Genomic DNA, 14,213 nt, shown 5'->3' on the forward strand with positions numbered 1-14,213 from the left:
GTCCCACCCAAGGAGGGCAAGCCGGGACAGAAGAATTTGTGAAGTTCACAGGGCAGAGGCACAGGCTTACTGAGACTGAGATCTACTCATAGGACTATAGAACATTCCCCTCCCCTGCACCTTACTGTGACATTACTAAAAGCCTATTTACCACAGTATCTTTTACCTAGTACCTCGTGTCCACCATGCAATAAAAAATTACAAAACATACCAAAGACAAACAATATAACCTGAAGTGACTAAAAGAACATCAGAACCAGAGACACATTTGGAAGGAAGGTTGGCATTATCAGAGCAGGAATTTTGTACAACTATGATTTATATGCAAAAGGCTTTAATTGAAAAAGTAGACAACATGCAAGAAGAGATGGATAATGTAAGTAGAGAGATAAAAATTCTAAGAATCTAAAGGAATGCTAGAGATCAAAAACACAGAAATGAAGAATGCCTTTGATGGACTCATTAGTAGACTGGAGATGGCTAAGAAAAACATACCTGAGCTTGAGGATATAACATTAGAATCTTCCAAAACAGAAAAGAGAAAAAAGACAGAAAACAGTAATGACAACAATAACAACAACAACAAAAAAAAACCAGAGCAGAATATTCAAGAACTCTGAGACCACTGTAAGGTGTAACATATGTGTAATGGGAATTCCACAAAGGGAAGAAAGAGAAAAATGAACAGAAGCAGTATCTGAAGCAATAATAACTGAGAGTTTCCCCAAATTAATGCCAGATACCAAATCACAGATTCAGGACGCTCACAGACTTTCTCAGACAAACAAAAACTGAGGGAATTTGTTGCCAGTAGACCTGCCTTGCAAGAAGTGTTGTTAAAAATAAGTTCTTCAGAGAAAAAGGAATTGATATAGGTCAGACACCCAGATCTAAATAAAGAGCATTGGAGAAGAAATAAGTGAAGGTAACATAAAAACTTTCATTTTTCGTATTCTTAGCTGATCTAACATAAAGTTTGTTCAAAATAATAATGCCAATAATACATATTATTTTACGTATGTTTATACAGATGCTCACTTATACTTACGTGGAAGTGAAATAAATGGCAGAAATGATACAAGGCATAGGAAGAAGAAATTAGGATTATTTTCTTATTATCTGTACTTGTGCTATATGAGAAGCAGTATAGTGTTTTTTGAAAATAGACTTGAATTAGTTGGAAATGCATATTGAAAACTCTCGGGTAAACATTTTTAAAAAGTAAAAAAATGATATGCTAAGAAAGAAGAGAAAATGGGATTACACAAAATGCTCAAGTAAAACCACAAAAGGAAGCAAAAGTGTGGAAGACAAAAATGAGAACAAAGAACAAGGCAACAAACAGAAAACAGTAACAAATATGGTAAGCATTAATCCAACTATACTAATAATCACTTTAAATATGAATGGTCTAAATCTATCAATTAAAAGACAGATATTACCAGAGTGGACATATTATATAAGCTGTATCCAGTCATTGAAGAATACACATTCTTTTCAAGTATACTTTCAAAAACCACATTTACAAAACATTTATGGAAATGTATTATATAGGGCCATGAATCAAATTCCAACAGATTTCAACAGTTAAATCAGAGAAATGTTTTCTGACCTCAATGCAATTAATCTAGAAATTAAAGACAAACATATCTAGAAAATATCCATCTGTTTGGAAATTAATACATGTATTTCTGAATAGCTAATGGGACAAAGAAAACACTAGAAAACATTTGGTCTTCTACACCACAGTAAACAGGCCTTGTGTATGGTAGTTAAGCCAGTTCCCCTAGAAGTAAATATGCCTTAAAGCATATATTTAAATGAGTAAGTCTCCACTACAAGTAGAAAAAAAGAATAAATTATTAATGCATGCAACAACATAGATGGATAGATTTAAAAATAATTAGATTGAATAAGTCAGAAAAAAGGAATTCATGCTGTATAATTTTACTTATATAAAATTCTAAAAAATATTTGGAAAACATCCTTTGGAAAAAAATTCCAAAAAATGCAAACTAATCCATAGTGACAGAAAGCTGATCAGTGGGTGCCTGAGAAGGAAGACAACAGGGGTTATGAAGGGCACAGGAAATAGTGGGTGTGAGGGATATGTTCACTTTCGTCACTGTTGTCATGGTACCACAGATGAATACATAGCGTAAAATATATCAAATTGTACACTAATTTTGTATAATTAATTGTGTCAATTATATCTAAATTGTTTTTTAAAAGATGACTAAAAAGATCAAAAACATGAATAAAAATGAAAAGAAAAAACAGTCCATAGAAATAGACTCAAAATGACTCAAATAATTGAATATTCAGACATAAACTTTAAAATAGCTGTATTTAGACTGCTTTATCCAGCTATGACAAAGTAATTTCTGGCAAACCAATATGCCCAAGAAGGTAAAAAACTAGATAAAATGTGATTGCATCCACATTGGAGCCCTCTTGAGGCAACCAAAATTTAACGGGCTGATTTCACAGAGGAAGGAACTGTTGAAAGTTAGTTAACCTTGTGCAGGTACATTTTTCTCTCATTGGATACAGCTGAAAGTCTGGACAAAGGATGCAGGCAAAAGGCCACTACTGGGAAGCAGAGAAACGAGAAAGCCTTTGGCCATCTCCCAGATCTAGACAGACAGAAGTCAGAGACTTGAGGATCCAAAATCTCAGCAAGAAGAGAGAAGTAGAGAACAAATCTTGACACACGGCTGATTTTTCCCTCAAGACATTTGCCAAATAATGAAACTGTATCAGATTAGAGGTAAGAAATCTAGAAAACTCTGAAAAATAAGTATTCCTCAGTCTCACAGTGTCAAGGAGAAACAATTGAAGTTCAGTCTTACAGGGAAGGGGCCTCAGTACCTATCAGGTTGGCACAAAAGTAATTTCAGTGTTTGCTATTACTTTTAAACTGAAATTCCTTTTTCACCAACCTGACACATTAGGCTGCCTGGACTCAGCTTAGTTACTCATTGGATAAGGTAACCTGCCCCACTATGCCCACCATAAATCCATTCTGTAGGAAGATAATATTACCCAGACCCTTTACAATTGTTCATATGCAATGTCTGAAATGCAATAGATATTAAATAAATACTAATAAAATATATTAGGCCTGACAAGAGATAGAACTAAATGACCAAAGTCCAAGAGAAAAAAAAACAGAAAGTAGAAACAATCCCAAAACTGATTCAGATATTGGAGTTAGCAGAAAAGGACTTTAAAATAAGTACAATTGCTATGTGGAAATGGACATGGGAAATTTTTTAAATTATATAAAAAGATGGAGAATATCATTAGAGAATTGGAATCTATTGAAAAGAATCCAATAAAAATTCTAGCAATGAAAAGTGTAAATACTGAAATTAAGAACTTGATAGATAAATTTAACAGATTAGAACACCAACAGATGATGATAAGAGAACTGAAAGATGTATCATTAGAAAATATGTAGACTGCAATGCAAAAAAGTAAAAGGATAGAAAACACAGAAGAAATGGTAAGACACAGTAAAAAGGATTGGTATACATTTAATTGGAATTAAGGAAAGAAGAGAGAAAATGGAACAGAAAATGGGCAAATGATTTTTCACACTGTTAAAAGACTTAAGTAAAAATTATAATACTATATTGTGGAGTTTATAACATTTAAATTATATGTGATAATATTAGCACAATTGATGAAGGCTAAGTAAAACCATAAAGTTACAAGTTTCCTATATTTTATGTAAAGTAGCCTAATATATTAAATCTAAGTGATACATTAAAGATACATGATGCATTCCCTTGAGCAATCATAAAAAAGAGAAATTTAAAGGGAATTATGATAAATTCTGATTAACACATAAGGACACAGGTGAAAAAGAACAGAAAAACTAAACACAGATGGGACAACTAGAAAACAAATAGCAAAATGGTTGACCTAAATAAATCATATCAATAAGTACTCTAAATGTAAATAGAATAATTCCAATTTTAAAAAGCAGAGATTTTTTACACTAGATTAACAAAGAAAGACCCATCTAATTGCTTTCCACAAGAGACATATTTGAAATACAGAGATACAGATACACGGAAAGTAAAAAAATGGAAAAAGCAATGCCATGAAAACAATCGGAATAAAGATAGAAGGACTATATTAACTTCGGACAAAATAAACATCACGACAAGGAGTATTACCAGAGATACAGAGAGACATTTATTATTAGAAAGTCAATCCATCAGAAACACATAAGATATATATGCTTAAGTCAAATGTACAATCATAGTTGGAGTTATTACACTGCTGTCTCAAAATTTAACAGAATAGGCTGGGCCAGTGGCTCACACCCATAATCCCAGCACTTTGGGAGGCCAGAGCAGCCAATAGTTTGAGCCCAGGAGTGCAAGACTAGCCTGGGCAACATGGCAAGACTCCATCTCTACAAAAAAATTAAAACTTAGCCAGGTGTGGTGGTGTGCACCTATACTCCAGCTATTTGTGGGGGCTGAGGCAGGAGGATCACTTGAGCCTGAGGGATCGAGGATACAGTGAGCCGGGATCACATCACTGCACTCTAGCGTCGGTGACAGAGTGAGACTCTGTCTCAGAAAAATGGAGGTGGGGCTGGGCGTGGTGGCCCACACCTGTAATCTCAGCACTTTGGGAGGCCGAGGCGGGCAGATCATGAGGTCAGGAGTTCGAGAGCAGCCTGGCCGACCTGGCGAAACCCCATCTCTATTAAAAATACAACAAGTAGCCAGGTGTGGTGGTGTGCGCCTGTAATCCCAGCTACTCGGGAGGCTGAGGCAGGAGAATCGCTTGAATCTGGGAGGTAGAGGTTGCAGAGAGCCGAGATCATGCCATTGCACTCCAGTCTGGGTGACAGAACAAGACTTCATCTTAAAAAAAAAAAAAAAAGGGAAAAAGAAAAAAAGGAAGTGGGAGGATTTAATAGAATAACAAATACTAAAGTAAGGACATCATCAACCATCTTGATCTCATTGATAATTTATAAAGTACTCAACAACTGCAGAATATACATTCTTTTGAAGTGCACATGGAACATTCATCAAGATAAACTGTTAAGCTGGGACATAAAACGAGTCTCAAAAATTTCTAAAAGATCAAAATTTTAGAGTATGTTCTCTTACAAAAATGGAATTAAATCAAAAATCAACAAAAAAGATATCTGGAAAATTCCAGAGTATTTGGAAATTAAACAATAGATTTCAAAATTACCCATGAATCAAAGAATAAATTATGAGAGAAATTAGAAAATATTTTCAATTAAGTAATGATTTAAAAACATCCAAAATTTTTGTGTGCAACTGAAGCTTAGCTCAGTAGCAAGCATAGCTCAGTAGGAAGTTTATAATTTTAAATGCTTATATTAGAAAAGAAGAAAAATTACTATTTATGATCAAAGTTTTTACATTAAGATAGAAAAAGAAAAGCAAATTTAAGTAGAAAGAAAATAATAAAGAGAAGTGTGTATGTAAATCAATAAAATTTTAAAATGACAAAACAATTGAGAAGATTAATAAAATTGATAACTCCATTTACCAGTTTACTTTACAAAGAGAGAGAAAGAGAGAAAAAGATAAATTACCAAAAATGGGAATGAAAAGCCAGTCAGCACTATAGATCTTTCAGACATTCAAGGATAATAAGGGATTATTATTTAAAACCTTATGCTAATAAATTTGATAAATGAAAGACAAATCTCTTGGAAAATAAAATTTACAATTTTAATTACAACCAGAAAGTTAAACTCAAGGTCATATAGAAAATCTCAATAACCCTAATAGCTATCAAATATATAAAATAGGTGTTTTTATATGTACACATATTTAAAGATGTACTTCTAAATGTTTATATATTTAAAGATGTATTTTTAAATACATATATATTTTAAAAGCTTCTCACCAAAACCTGGTGAGTTCTATGTAACATTTAAAGTATAACCAGAAAAACCCTGATATCAAAACCCAGTAAAGAAATATCATTAATAGCCATAGACACAAAAGATCCCTATTATACTATTAGCTAATGTAATTGACCAATATATGAAAATAATATTTCATCAAGGCCAAAAGTAGTTAATCCAAGGAATGCAAGGTTGGTCTAATATTTTAAAAATTGATTTACATTATTCATCATATTGACGAAACAAAGAAACACATAATCATCTCAATAGATGCAGAAAAAGTGCTCAGCAAAATTAATCACCAATTCATGATTCTTTTTTAACTTCAAGAAAATTTGAAATAGAAAGAAACTTCTTTAATTTGATAAAGGACTTTTTAAAACAACTTACAATTAACAACTTCTAATAGTGAAACACTGAATGCTATCCCCCTAAGATCAAGAATAAAGCAGGATTATCTGCTTTGTCTACTTTTATTTAATATTGTACTGAAATTCCTAGGCATTGCAATAAGGCCAATAAAGGAAATCAAAGGTACAAACTTAGGCAAACTTAGGAAAGGAATATTTAAAACTATTTGCATATGACATGATTGTTTACATAGAAAATAATAAGAAGTGTATAAAAACCATTAAAACTAATAAAAGTGTTTATTAAGATGACAGATTAAAGGTCAATATATAAATATGAACAGTATTAGTATATACCTGCAACAAACAATTGAAAAACGAAATGTTAAGTCTAATAAATGAAAGGCCTCTATGCTGAAAACTGTGAAACAATGCATTTAGAAATTAAAGATCTAAATAAATGGAAATAATTACACTTATATGTATATGTCTACATATAGATATATAGATATATCTTATAGATACATATATTAATACACATATCTATGATACATATATTAATACACATATCTATATACTTATATCTACCTATGTATATGGGTAGATATAGATACATACCTACTATGTACATAGATTGGAAGACTCAATATAGTTAAGTTGTCATATTCAAGGTAATCCAACTAGAAAGCTTTTTTTAAAAGAACTTGATGAGCTGATTCTAAAATGAAATGCAAAGGGCCTAGAATAACTAAAACAATCTCAAGAAGAAAATTACCGTTAAGTAGCCAGGAGAGGTGGTTCATACCTGTAAACCCAGAACTTTGGGAGGCCGAAGCGGGTGTATCACTTGAAGTCAGGAGTTTGAGACCAGCCTGGCCAACATGGTGAAACCTCAGATCTACTAAAACTACAAAAATTAGCTGGATGTGGTGGCAGGCACCTGTAATCCCAGCTAATTGGTAGGCTGAGGCAGAAGAATCACTTGAACCTGGGAGGCAGAGGTTGCAGTGAGCTGAGATGGTGCCATTGCATTCTAGCTTGGGCAACAAAACGAGATTCAGTTTTGAAAAAAAAAAAAAGAAAGAAAAAAAACTACAGGAATTATACTACCTGATTTCAAGACACACTACAAAGCTACAGTAATCAAGACAGTGTGCTAGTCACATAATGGTGGACAAATAAATCTATGAAACAGAATAGAGAGTCCAGAAACACATTTATATAGTCAATTATTTTTTATTAAGTTGCAAAAGCAATTTAATGAAGAAAGGAAAGTTTTTCTAACATTCTGCAAAACTTGATAGTCTTGTGGATTAAAAAATGAACCTTTACCTACTTGACACCACATACAAAAATTAATTTCAGATGGACCATAGACATTGAAACAGTTAGGCTTTCTGTCCCCACCCAAATCTCATTTTGAATCTAATCCCCATAATACCCATAATCCTCACATGTCAAGGAAGAGACCAGGTGGAGGTAATTGAATCACAGGGATGGTTTTCCCCAGCTGTTCTCGTGATAGTGAATGAGTTCTCATAAGATCTGATGATTTTATAAGGGGCTCTTCCTCTTTCGCTGGGCACTTCTCCTTCCTACTGCCTTGTGAAGAAAATGCCTTGATTCCCCTTTGCCTTCCGTCATGATTGTAAGTTTCCTGAGTCCTCCCCAGCCATGCTGAACTGTGAGTCAATTAAACCTCTTTCCTTTATAAATTACCCAGTCTCAGGAAGTTCTTTACAGCGGTATGAAAATAGACTAATACAGGCATAAAAAATGAAAGTTCACAGCTTTCAGAAGAATACATACAAGAATATGTTTGTGAATTGTGAGTAACCAAAGATTTCCTAGACAGGATCTAGAAAGTTGTAACTATAAAAGAAAAATATGTATAAATTAAATGCCATCAAAATAAAAAATTCTGTCTATTCAAAATTTTTGTCTATTCATTAAGGAAATGAATAGGCAAGCCATTGGAAGAGGATATTCACAAAACTATCATCTAATACAGTATATGTATTCAGAATACAGATGGTCTCTGACTTACGGTAGTTTCACTTAATGACTTTCCAACTTGATGATGGGCTTATGGGGGTATTAAATGCATTTTCAACTTAGCTTTATCCGTATATACCCTCTTTATAGGTCAAGGAGCATCTGTACATAAAGAAATCCTATAATGCGATAATAAAAAGACAAACTACCCAATAAAAAAAATCAATTTTACAAAAGTACAGCTAAGTAGAAGAAATAAGTTCTAGTGTTCTATAGCACTACTGGGTGACTATAATTAACTTTTTTTTTTTTTTTTTGAGACAGAATTTCACTCTGTCACCCAGACTAGAGTGCAGTGGTTCAATCTTGGCTCACTGCAGCCTTGACACCTCAGTCTCACAATCAGTTAGGACTACAGGCATGTGCCACCATGCCCAGCTAATTTTTGAATTGTTTGTAGAGACAGGGTTTCACCATGTTGTCCAGACTGGTCTCAAACTCCTGGACTAAAGCGATCCTCAGGTCGCAGCCTCCCAAAGTGCTGGGATTACAGGTGTGAGCCACCACGCCCAGCCATATAATTAATAATTTATCATATATTTTCAAATATCTAGAACAAATCTTGAATGCTCCACACAATAAATGATAAATGTTTGAGATGATGAATATGCCAATTATGCATGGTATACACATGTATCAAAATATCACTGTGTCTCATAAATATGTACAATTATTATGACAATTAAAACTCACAATAAAAGCAAAAAAATCCAATCAACACATGAAGAGATACTTGGCATCATTAGTCATCAGAAAAATGCAGATTAAAACCATAATGAAACTCCTGCATATACCCCCTAGAATGGCTAAAGTTAAAAAGACTGAAACACCAAACACTGGCAAGGATATAAAGCAATTAAACCTCTCGTACAATATTGGCTGGAGTGTAAAATGGGCCATTTACTCTTGGAAAAGATGTGGCAGTTTGTTTTTAAAGTTAAACATTCGCCTATCCTTTAATCCAGTAATTCTACAGATATTAGCCAAGAAAAACAAAAGCCTACATCCTCAAAAAGACTTGTAAAAGATAGTTCATAGAAGCGTTATTAGTAATAGACCAAAGCTGGAAACAACCTAAATGTCCTTCACTGGGTGAATGTATAAATAAATTGGCATGTTCATACATACAATGAAACACTACTAAGCAATAAAAAAAAAAAAAAAAAAAAACTACTGAAACACGCAACACCATGGATAATCTCACATACATTTGCTAAGGAAAGATGTTGGATACAGAAGAATACATGTTTTATGATTTCATTAATATGAAGTTCTAGAACAAGCAAAACAAATCTATGGTGAAAACATCAAAAAGAGTGGTTGGTTTTAAGGTTGGGAGGACTAATGGGGAAAGAATATAATTAACTGGACGTTTGATGCATATGATAATTTGTGCATTTCAAGGTACATAAATTTTACTTTTATAAAACACTACATAAATAAACTCTAGTTAGTAGGTTTCAATTTTCTGGGGTACATATTAGCAACTTTAAAACTATTTCCTGTATTCTTGGCTTGAGCAAATGTGTCAATATACTGAGGATAATGGTAGCCAGTTTTTCATATGAGAAATTGACTTGCAAATACAGACAGGAAGTCTAGAATGTTCTCTGTGCTGTTGGATTGGACTTGAAGGAAGGCATCAGTATGAAGTTGTTTTTTAAAAACAGGATATTGAAATAAATAAAAATGTGTTTGTTTACATATGTGTGTAAATATTTCACCCTATTCCATTTCCTATCTCTGCCCATTAAGAGGGCCTAGAAGCAAAGACATACAAGTGGGAATAAACACAGGTAACACTCAGATCTTGGTTTCTCAGCATCATTCTCCACTAAAAGGAACTGAATACATCATTGATTCCAGGCTTGGGTTAGGGGCAGGAGATGGGGGTGGCAGGGAGTAGAGAAAGAACTTAGAAAACTTCATGCCACAAAGTTTAAAAATTACTCAAAGGATCTTGGGGACATGTCAAACCAACATGAGTGCCAACTGGCAGAAGCTCTCACAGAACAAATCTGGGACAATATAAGCATCAAAAAAAAAAAAGATATAACCCATTAAAAAATTAGAATCCATAAGCCTGTGATGATATAAATATTAAGTGAATAAATCAATAAACAGGGGAAAAGGAAAAGGTCTTCCATATGGTAAACTATCAGTGGAAAGATGGAAGAATGGAGTTAGAAAATCATTAATGGATGCTAAAATTAGCAAGTGAAATGTTGATAAGGAACAGGATATCCACTTATCTCAAAATAGCTTTCAAGATAAATACTTTTTTTTTTTTTCTTTTAGATGGAGCCTCACTCTGTAGCCCAGGCTAGAGTGCAGTGGCATGATCTCAGCTCACTGCAGCCTCTGCCTGCCGGGTTCAAGCAATTCTCCTGCCTCAGCCTCCCAAATAGCTGAGATTACAGGTGCGTGCCATCACGCCCAGCTAATTTTTGTATTTTTAGTAGAGTCAGGGTTTCCACCATGTTTGTCAGGCTGGTCTCAAACTCCTGACCTCAGGTGATCTGCCCACCTCAGCCTCCCAAAGTACTTATTAATTACAAAGGGAAAACTGGCAGACTCCACTTTTACCAAGTCATCGAATCTAACATCACCAATATTGAAACAGACACCATGTGCATCCTGAAAAGACGTGCAGAGAAAGGCACAACATCACTTTGGTAGTATTTCCGAAAACATGTATAACCCGGATCTTATCACAAGGAAGTATCAGAAAACCCCAAACTGTGGGTAATTCTCCAGAATCAGTGTCAGGTTAAAATGTGTAAGTACCCAGTTTTTTTTGGAAAACTTTTTTTAAAAATGCCTTTTTAAGTTACAGGCACATTATGGTGGATCAACAATATTTCCTTGCTTTGAGATTTTTAAATGTGAAAGGATATTTATAGGCAGATAACCCAAAGCTGAGAGGTAATATTATAGAAGAGTGAACATTTTTAAAAATAATAGGGCCAACAGCATGAGTTGAAGATAAAATTTTATAAGATATTATTTTACATTGGCATAGAAACAATATTCCTACTGCTCTCCCTGGTTAAACAACACTAATTGAGGTACACTTGGAAACTAGAAGGTATCTGAGGATATAGTTCAGTGTGCAGAGTGAGAGTTCTACTTCATCTCGAATGTCAGTTTTAATTCTATCATTTCAATATTCAGTGAAAGTATATAAAAATTAAAGAAGGATTCAGCTTCAAGAAGTTTACACACAACTACATTTTTTCTCTTTATTTTTTTAAAAACAGAGTCTCACTCTATTGCCCAGGCTGGAGTGCAGTGGCACTATCTCAACTCACTGCAACCTCTCCGCCTTCCAGGTTCAAGTGATTCTCGTGCCTCAGCCCCCCGAGCAGCTGGGATTATAGACACACGCCACCACTCCCGGCTAATTCACAACTACATTTTGAAGGGGTAGCCAGGGGACAGCATAGAAAATTAGACTTCCATACCACTCCAAGGAAGATCATAAGACCAGAAGTCCATTGAGGAGGCAATTTCATGCAGGGAGAAAATTATCAACACCACATATATTTACATAATATAAAAACTGTGATTACTGTTACCTTTTTCTTAGGGGTATATGTGTGCATGTGTGACTGTCCGTCTAGATTCATTGCTAGTTTATAACATTGACCAAAGACCAAAGACCATAGATAAAGCCTTTATCTAAAGCATTATCTAATGAAAAAAACTTTATATAAAGTATTGAATCACTTCATTTTAAGTTATATAGAAATTTAGAATCTGTTGTGATAAAGCTCCTGACAGATAATTTTCGTATGACATTAGATTGAAAACAAATTCAGATCTATGTTCAAGAAAGGAACTTAGATGTTGATTTGTAACATGCCCATGTTATGATTTGTAATTTTAAAAAACATTATTTGTAATGTAGTCCTGTACTTATCTTCAAAAATGCCATGTTAAAAACTGTATTAAATCATAAGTCTGTAGGTCAGGTTCTCAGACTCTTTTTGCCAACCTTTCTTCCTTTGAGCAAAGTCTTATTTAACGAATTCTGATTCTTGAAGTTCCTGTCTTGAAATCATTAGTTTTTGTTTTTTGTTTTTTGTTTTTTGTTTTTGTTTTTGTTTGGTTTGTTTGGTTTTGGTTTTTGGTAAAATTTGGTGCCCAAAAATCCTTAAAAATGGGCAGCAGGAATTTGAACTACTTCAGCTCTGAAATTAAATTATGTGGATATAAGCCTCTATTCTTAGGAGAATCAGCAATCTTTCTCACATCTGGCATGAGCAATATAGTATTTTAAGCCATTGGTGCTACATCTGTCAAAGCCATTTGCTTTTCCTAATTGTGGTAAGGAATAAGTAGTAATAATTGCATCTAAATTCCACTCCCACCCCCCAGTTTTTGTTGCTTCTTGTTTCTTTACTTTTTAACTCTGAAGAAAATAATGTTTCTAATTTTAAGGTGTAGGAATCTTAAGGTATTGTTTTGGCTTTTGAAGTAGAGTTAGTAGGTGATTTCTAATGATGAATGAAAATCAATTAAGCAGTTAGACCAACCAGGGAGATTAAGAAAACTTACTTTTACTTGGTTAAGGTGGAGTCTGCCTATTTTTCACATGAAATTAAGTTATTTGGCGAGGTGTATTTTGAGATGTGTAAATATCATGTTTTTCCTCAAACTTTCATTCACTAGGTTTAGCATCCGTGAATGATTTTCTAACTACATCATTCCTTACACATTTACTGGTTGACAGCCCACTTTAAGGACTGAGGCCTTTATTCTCCAGAAGGCATAAGCTAATCTTTATTATTTTATGGGTAAGACCAGCCTATCGGGAGAATGGTGACTGCATTAAATAAGCTAAAGATTTTGGAAAATTAAGCATTGAAATAACTTCCTACCTGTAAATGTATTCTCCAAGTGAAAGATTAAAATATTCATTTGGCATGTGAAAGTTTTTAGTTCAAGAATTATAAATACTGAGCTGTGAAAATGTTCTATGGATATGAACACTTATAAAAGTACAACTGAATCACAAATTTCCCTGGGTTCAAATTAATCTCTTTTTTTTCCCTAATATCCCTTTCTCTTCTTTAATGCCCTTTAAAAGCAAAAGGGGCAAGGAATCTCCTGTATTTCATTGATTCTGAGATTCTATAGACTGCAAGAAGTCTCTTTAGAAAGAACAGTCAATTAAACTGTGATGACAAAAAATTGAAAGATGCATATCAACTTTAAAAATGTTTTTCAAAAGGGGGAGAAGTTTCATCTTAAAATAGATGTCAATTTTAAATGGCTTCAGAGACTGAGCTAAAATGTAAACAGCAAAGTACTGCGATGTTCATTGATAAGCTAGTAACTAGTACTCCTTGAAAGGATAGAGAGAAAAAAAACCAAAGGGCAGAAAAGGCCCTAAACCCCTTTCTTTATCTAAATTATTCTTTACAGAATTTATAAAACATTTAAAAGTTTTCATTGAATTAAAATTTTTCATGAAAAATCAAAGAGTCATAAAATAAAAGGGCAAATTAAACATGGCAGAATTTCAGATTTTGGTTTATAGATGATGCCTTTTATCCATGTAGGGTGTGTGTGTTTGTATATGTCATCACAAAAGTAAATTGCAAGTAGTTTGCCATTCATTCATGTAAGTTTTATTGCATAAACATTATACTTTAAACATTTCTTATATTTGCCTTATAATTAAAAAAAACCCTCAAGTATGTAAAAGTATAAATTCAATGTACAATGTACAAGTGAACTTGTGTAGGTTTTTTTCTTAGTTCAGATAACATTGCAAATATGAAGACCTCTGTATTATTCCATTCTCACAATGCTATAAAGAACTAACTCAGGCTGGGTAATTTACAAAGAAAAGAGGTTTAATTGACTCACAGTTCCACAGAAGT

This window comes from Papio anubis, chromosome 19 (assembly GCF_008728515.1).
Source record: "Papio anubis isolate 15944 chromosome 19, Panubis1.0, whole genome shotgun sequence".
Lineage (NCBI taxonomy): Eukaryota > Metazoa > Chordata > Mammalia > Primates > Cercopithecidae > Papio > Papio anubis.